This window comes from Carlito syrichta, unplaced genomic scaffold, assembly GCF_000164805.1.
Source record: "Carlito syrichta isolate Samal-C Ts95f unplaced genomic scaffold, Tarsius_syrichta-2.0.1 Scaffold305226, whole genome shotgun sequence".
Classification (NCBI taxonomy): domain Eukaryota; kingdom Metazoa; phylum Chordata; class Mammalia; order Primates; family Tarsiidae; genus Carlito; species Carlito syrichta.
In genome coordinates, this window is record NW_007249322.1 from 68,166 (window position 1) to 76,774 (window position 8,609).

Below are 8,609 nucleotides of genomic sequence, written 5' to 3' on the forward strand. Positions count from 1 at the left end.
TCGTCACTTCAACAGGTAGAACAAAAAATCTTAATATATTGCCTAAAAGTGAATAAAGTTTAAGATTTTGTAAAGCTTTTAAAAAATTAGAAGTATAATATGTTCTTCGTGTAATGAAGATCTTTATTTTAATCTAATAAACAACATCATACTTAATCGTGAAACACTAAATGCATTTTCCATTAAGATCAGGAGTAAGCAAAGAATGCTTCATTGTATCATTTTTGTTTAATGCTTTCTGAGACGTTCTGGCCAAGAAATTGTGCATGAAATAGAAATGATTAACTTTGAAAAGAAAGAGGGAAATTTTAAGTTGCTTATATTTTATATGACGGTATATCTTAAACAACATAAAGTCAGTGGAATATTGCTTAAAAGTATTAAATAATTTAATTGAAAGGGCAAAACACAAGATAAATATGTAAACGGTGATGATACTTTTTATTTTTATTTATTTATTTGAGTCAGTCTTACTCTGTCACCCACACTGAAGTTCAGAGGTATGATCACAGCTATCATAGCCTCAATCTGCTGTGATCAGGTGATTCTTCCATCTCAGCCTTCCATGGAGCTGGAATCATAGGCATGCACTACCACACCCAGCTAACTTTTTTTGATTAATAACATTTTTTATATTTTTGTATAGACAAGGTCTTGCCATGTTGCCCAGGCTGGTTTTGAACTCCTGGGCTCAAACAATCTTCTTGCCTCATTCTCCCAAAGTGCTGGGATTACAGGTGTGAGTCACTATGCCTGGCAGATTTTTTTATATTAGTAATAAATTATTAGATGGCATAATGAAAATATACTTATTGTATCAAAGCAACAGTGAAAAAAATTATAAAATGCCTGAAAATGACCTTAAAAAGAATAGGATTAAAAAATTTCTGAAAGCTAAAAAGTAAATTTGAGGTAGTTGCTCCACATTACATTTTAAAAGTCTTTGTAAATAAGAAAAGCTTTCATACTCCTGTAGAAAAAAATAGATAAAAGCTATTTAAAAATAATTCATCAAAGAAATACAAATAGTAAATCAATATCATGAAAATACTCAATCTACTAATCAGTAAAATAAAAAATAAAATAAGATGCCTGTCTAATTGCTAAAAATTGAAATACTGATACTCAATATTGATGAATATAAAGTGAGAGGAGCATTCTATTATACTGCAAGTGGAATTAAAAATTGGGATAATTTCCTAAGAAATAATTTGGCAGTATAAGTTAAGACTCTTCAAACTATTCCTACCTTTGATCATTAATACTTCTAGCTATCTATTCTAAAAAAAATAGTGAGAGATGAGGTCAAGTAGTTACGTATAAAGTTTTAACTGTAATATTTATGACAAGAAAAAGTGAAATGAACAAAATATACAATGGAGAAGTAATAAAATAAATTGAAGTACATCCAAAAGTGAAATATCGTATGGTCACTATAATGACATTTTTAGGTAATATCAATAGAAATGGAAACTAATCATGATACGATTAAAGTAAAAATTGCTGCACAAAACCAAGTACATGAAATATTATGCATATTGCATATTATATATAAATGTAATTCAAATTTTGTTAAAAAGGGTTATTAAAATATTAGTTTTTAATTGAGACAAAAATGAGGATTTAAATTATATTTTTATTTTATTCTTTATACTATCTATATTAAATACATTTTGAGAAGGAACATGCAATAATTCTAAACTAAGAATTATGCTATAATTTGTTAAATACTTATAATCTGTTAAAAATAATGTTGAAAATAATGAAGATGCTCTGTTCTGTCAAATAATTGAAAAATAAGTATGCATAAAGTGAAAATGCAATAATACTGAAGGAAATTAGTTTGAAGACTTTTAAACATGAAAATGAATATGAGTATACGTTAAAGAGCCAACAAAAATGTATCACTATTAGTAAAATATAAAAATATCTAATAAAAATATTTAATGAATTTATCAAAGTCTGTGAGAAAACACCAAAAATCTATCAACATTAAAAGCTTTGAAGGGCTGAAAACACACAAGAAATATAGTGATTTTGTATCCAAAAAATGAAAAGTTCTTTTTAATAATTCTTTATGAACTATTCTGGCTTTATCTATGTGTATTGTAACACTGAAATCCCAATTCAATCTTTACAAATACATTCATATTGCTACTGAAGAGTAAAACATCTACATGCCACTCATATTTTTCTCTATTTATAAACAGCAATCACAGATGTGACAGAATATCCATGCAGTGAAAATATTTTATCAACACATGTCATTGTAAAAGCTTTATTTATTTCCATAATTTTGTAAGGGGTAGGTTACCATGAAAGGTCTATTCAGTAAGAACCCAATTTTATTTATGAAAGCTATCTATTACATTTGTGTTTTATCTTTAAAGGTAAGCATGTACTGGCAAAGATAGAGAACTACACTAGTAAAGAACATAAAATATCTCTCTGCCTGATGCCCAAAGAGATGAGAATAACAGTGACTGATATTTAACACATATGGTTACTCACATTTTTCCCATTTGCTGTGTTAGGACCAGAATATAGAATGAATAATTACATCTATAATCAGACCAAATTACTTACAACTTTTTTTAAAAATCTATATAAAATTTTTATTCTCATGTACAAAATCACTCTAAATATTTCATAACTTAGTTCCACTAAATCTTATTTAGGTGATAATTATTCTAATGCTATCAGGAAGACTGAGGTACAAGTCAAATACATGACATGCCTCAACTTTAAAAAAGCAATACAGAAAGAAAATAAAGGAATTATGAATAAAATTTGCAGATGCCGTCAATTAGGTATGGTTGGTTAATGATAAAATAATTGTCTAAGTCAGAATGTTTTTCCTTCTTCTCTTGTAAATTATATACCAAAACACAAAGGAGTAAACCAAAGGAAGAATATGAGTCCTGGGAGGTCAGCCACTGAGAATACAGACTCTGAAACTCAAACAACGAAGAGCTCCCAGGATGACTGGTCTCAAACCACAAATCCAGATACCAATATATTAATAGAGAGAATAAATAGAAATGAGGAAAGACAAGAAGAAAGAATGAAGGAGTTGATTGCTGAGATAACAGCAATAAAGAATACAGTGAATGAAATAAGCAACAAACTGATAAGCATGGAAAGCAGAATTAACCAATCAGAAGAAAGATCTCAGAGCTTGAGGACCAAAATATGGAACTAATTCAAACTGTTAAAAACATAAAAAGAAGATTTATAAGACAGAACATAACCTCCAAGAGATGAGTGATTATTTCAAGAGGCCAAACCTAAGATTAATTGGAATCCCTGAGGCAGACAAGGAGACAGAGACCACCCTGGAACAAACATTCCATGAAATTATCCAAGAAAACTTCCCTCATCTCATCAGAGATGCAACCATTCAAACGAGATTCAGAGAACCCCTGCAAGACAACAAATGAGAAGACCCACTCCTAGATATATAATAATTCACTGACACAAAGTAGGTATAAAAGAAAAAATTCTAAAGGTAGCAAGAGAGAAATGACAGACTACTTACAGGGAAAAGCTAATTAGAATAGCAGCAGACTTATCTACAGAAACACTTCAGGCTAAGAGAACTTGGAGCCCACTCTTCAAAGTTCTCAAAGATAAACAATTTCAAACAAGAATTACCTACCCAGCTAAGCTAGGTTTCATTCGTGATGGAAAATTAAAATCCTTCCCAAATATTCAATCCCTATGAGTTAATGCTGCCTCCAGACCAGCTCTACAAGAAACACATAAGAAAGTATTAAACACAGAAGAAAAGAAAAAAATAATGACAATCCCTCTCCCAAGAATGTAGAAAAAAGATTGAAAATACACATAAATTAACCCAAAAATCAAAAGAAAGACAACAAACAGCAACAACAACAAATTCTATAAGAACCTCATGATAGGGATAAACTCTCACATCTCTATAATTAACCTGAATGTAAATGGACTAAATGTACCCCTGAAAAGACATAGAAAGGCAAATTGGATAAAATATTATGAGGTAACAATATATTGCTCCAAGAGACTCAACTCACTAGAAAAGACACTCACAGACTCAAAGTAAGAGGATGGGAATCAAAATTTCAGGTGAATGGAACACAAAAGAAAGCAAGAGGTGCAATCTTAGCATCAGGCAAAATATCCTTTAAGCTATCAAAAATTTAAAAAGACACAGAAGGTCACTACATAATGATAAAAGGTTCAATCCATCAACAAGAAATATACATCCTAAATATATATGCATCCAACATAGGAGCACCAACTTTCATAAAGCAGCTTCTAGGTAAACTTAAAAGAGATATTGAATCTAACACTATAGTAGCTGGGGACTTAAACACTTCACTAACAACCCTAGACAGATCATCAAGACAAAAAGTCAACAAAGAGATATGGAACCTCAACGTTACACTTGACCAAATGGACTTAACTACAGAACATTCCACCCAACAAACACGGAATATACATTCTACTCATCACCACAAGGAACATACTCTAAGATCGACTATATCCTTGGCCATAAATCAAGCATAAACAAATTTCATAAGATTGAAATACTGCCATGTACCTTCTCAAACCACAGTGGAATAAAAATAAATATCAACAGCAATAAAATTCCCCCAAATCCACAAAAACATGGATACTAAACAGCATGATCCTAAACAACTCCTGGGTCAACATGTAAATCAAAACAGAGATTAAAAGATACCTCAAGGCAAATGAAAACAAAGAAACATCTTACCAAAATCTCTGGGATGTCAAGAAAGCTGTATTAAGAGGGAAATCCATATCTCTATGAACACACATGAAGAAAATGGAAAGATCACAAGTTAACAGCCTAGCAAATCACCTAACAAAGCTGGAAAAGCAAGACCACCAAAACCCTAACTTCAACAGAAGAATCCAGATCACCAAAATAAAAACCCAAATTTGGGTCATAGAAAACAAAAAGATAATACAAAAAAAAAAAAAATCAATGAAACTAAAAGCTGGTTCTTTGAAAGGATAAACAAGATTGATGAACCTCTAGCTAGACTGACCGAGAAAAAACCCAAATAAACACAATTAGAAATTCAAAAGATGAAGTCACAAGTGACTCTGAAGAAATATAAAAGATTATCAGAGATTACGATGTACACTTTTATGGAAATAAACCCCAGATCTTAAATGAAATAAAGGAGTTTCTTACATCACACAGTCTCTCCAGGTTGAAACAAGAAGAAATCAAGACCCTAAATAGAATAATAACAACACAGAAAATCAACTATGTCATAAGAAAACTAACTACAAAAAAAAAAAAAAATAGACTGGATGGCATTCCAGAAGAATTCTACAAAACATACAAAGAGGAGCTGATACCACTCCTGTTAAAAGTATTCCAGGCAATCAAGAAAGATGGAACTCTCCCTGAATCATTTTATAAACCTAACATCACATTGATATCCAAACTGGGTAAATATCCAACAATGAAAGAGAACTACAGGCCAATATCCTTAATGAACATAGATGCCTAAATTCTCAACAAGATTCTAGCAAACTGGATTCAACATCACATCTCAAAAATCATCCACCACGATCCAGTAGGCTTCATCTCCGGGATGCAGGGTTGGTTCAACATCAGCAAGACCATAAATGTAATTAAATACATCAACAGATGTAAAGACAAAAACACATGATTATATCGTTAGATGCAGAAAAAGTTTTTGATAAAATCCAGCACCCCTTCTTGATAAAAATGCTCAAACATCTAGGCATCTGAATGGAATATACCTCAAAATAGTAAGAGCCATCTACAAGAAACCCACAGCCAGCATACTGCTAAACAGACAGAAATTGGAACCATTTCCCCTGAAAACCAGAAAAAAAACAAGGCTGCCCACTCTTACCCCTCTTTTTCAGCATAGTTTTGGACATCCTAGCCAGAGCAATCAGACACAAGAGAAGGAGTTCAGGAGTATTCAAATAGGAAAAGAGGAAGTCAAGTTATCCCTCTTTGTGAATGACATAATTCTATACCTCGAAAACCCAAAAGAATCTGTCAAAAACCTCCTTGCTCTGATAAAGGACTTTGGCAAAATCTCAGGTAAAAAATAAATGTAAAAAAGTCAGTTGCATTCCTATACACCAGCAATAAACAAACAGAAACACAAATAAAAAGCCCAGTCCCATTCACAATAGCCACAGAAAAACATGAAATACCCTGGCATCTTCCTAACCAGATAAGTCAAAGACCTATACAACAAAAACCACAAAATACTGCTCAAAGGAATCAAAGATGACACAAGCAAATGGAAAAATATTCCATGCAAATATCCAAAGCAGGAGACATCACACTCCCAGACTTTAAGCTTTATTCTAAAACTATAATTATCAAAACAGCCTGGTATTGATACAAGAACCGGCATATAGACCAATGGAACAGGATAGAGATTCCAGAAGCAAAACCTCAATTTCTCAACCAATTCATCTTCAATAAAGCCTCCACCACCAACTGGGGAGAGGAGAGCCTATTCAGTAAACGGTGCTGGGAAAACTGGCTGACCACATGCAGAAGATTAAAACAAGACCCCTACCTACCACCATACACAAAACTCTATTCTAAATGGATCAAAGACCTAAACATAAAACTTCAAACTTAAAAACCTTAGAAAATGCAGGAGACACTTTTATGGCAGTTGGAACTGGCAACCAATTCCTGATCAAAACCCCAAGCGCCCACGCCATAAGAGGTAAGTGGAACCTCGTCAAACTGAAAAGCTTCTGCAAAGCCAAATAAACCATTGAAAGAGTGGGGAGACAGCCCACAGATTGGGAAAAAATATTTGCCAACTCTATATCTGACAAAGACCTAACATCTAGGAACTACAAGGAACTCAAACGTGCTGCAAAGAAAAAAACAAACAGCCCCATTACAAAGTGGGCAAAAGATATGAATAGACACTTCTCAAAAGAAGACACATGAGCAGCAAACAGATACTTGAAAAAATACTCAGCCTCATTAGTCATCAAAGAAATGCAAGTTAAAACCACACTGAGATACCACCTAACTCCAGTCAGGATGGCCATCATCAACAACTCAAAAAACAACAGATGCTGGAGAGGATGCAGGGAAGAGGCAACACTTCTACACTGTTGGTGGGAGTGTAAACTAGTACAGCCTCTGTGGAAAACAGCGTGGTGATTCCTAAAAGACCTGAAAATCAACCTCCCGTGTGACCCTGCATCTCCCCTACCGATAATATACCTAGAGGAACTCAAATCACCCTATGAAAAAGATACCTGCACACGCCTGTTTATTGCAGCATTATTCCCAATAGCAAAAACATAGAACCAACCGTGCTGCCCATTGAAAGGAGGACTGGATAAAAAAAAATATGGTACATATACATGATGGAATATTACACGGCCATGAAAAGGTCAAAACGATGAACTTCACAGCAACTTGGATGGACTTAGAGTCTATAATACTGAGTGATCTATCACAGAAACAAAGAACTGAGTATTACATGTTCTCACTCATAAGCAGACCTTGAACAATTGTTTTAATACTATAAGAAAGGGGGTGGGGGTTGGGAGTGGAAGTTGAGGGAAACGGCTATGGGAAGGTGGGGCACACCTCATCAACAAGGGTATCTGCACAATCAACATTTGTATACCTAACCCTGAATTGTACCCCACATCTTTACAATAAAACAAAAATACTATAAGAAAGGAATTGGCAGTAGTGGGAAACTGCCAAAGGGTGGGGGCGGGGTCACACCTCATCAGCAAGGGTACCTGCATAACGAACATTTGTATACCTAGCCCTGAATTGTACCCCACAGCTTTAAAATAAAAATAATAATAATAAAGTTGTGATTGAATGAATGGTGGTAAAGGCAAGATTTTTTTTTTTTTTTTTTTGAGTTGGAGTCCCACTCTGTCGCCCAGACCGGAGTGCAGTGGCCGCTCCCGGCCACCGCAGCCTCGACCTGCCGGACTCCGGCGATCCTTCTGCCTCCGCCTTCCAAGTAGCTGGAACTACAGGCGCACGCTACCACACCCGGCTAATTTTTGATTTGTTGTAGAGATGAGGTCTCGTCAAGTTGCCCAGGCGGGTCTCAACGCGCGGGCTCAGGCAATCCACTCACCTCGGCCTCCCAAAGTGCTGGGATTACAGGCTGAGCCACCGAGCTCGGCCGGCAAGATATTTTTTAAAAAACAGAGTAAATCTCTTTGACCTTGTATTTGGCTGTAGAGTCTTGTAAATGACACCAAAAGCACTTTGGGTAAAGTCTATTCAGGGAAGATGAATTTGGCTATCTGGACAGGAAAAAAGAAAGGCTAACGCTAGAAAGACCAGTCAGGCAGCTATTGCAGCAATCCAAGTGCCTAAAACCAGGGGTTTGAAGTGAGCTGAAGCTCAGGCAAAGGCAATGGGCCAGAGATACAGCAAGGAAAACAGAGCAAAGTTTGGTGGGTAAGCGCGTGAAAAGAGGTGTACAGATACATCCAGGTGTGGTGGAGAATGTCTAGTTTTCTAAGAGGCTATACCTTCCCCTCTCTATGCCCATTCCTTCCCAGACTCTCCACGGCGCAGCAGCTGGCTGGGCTGC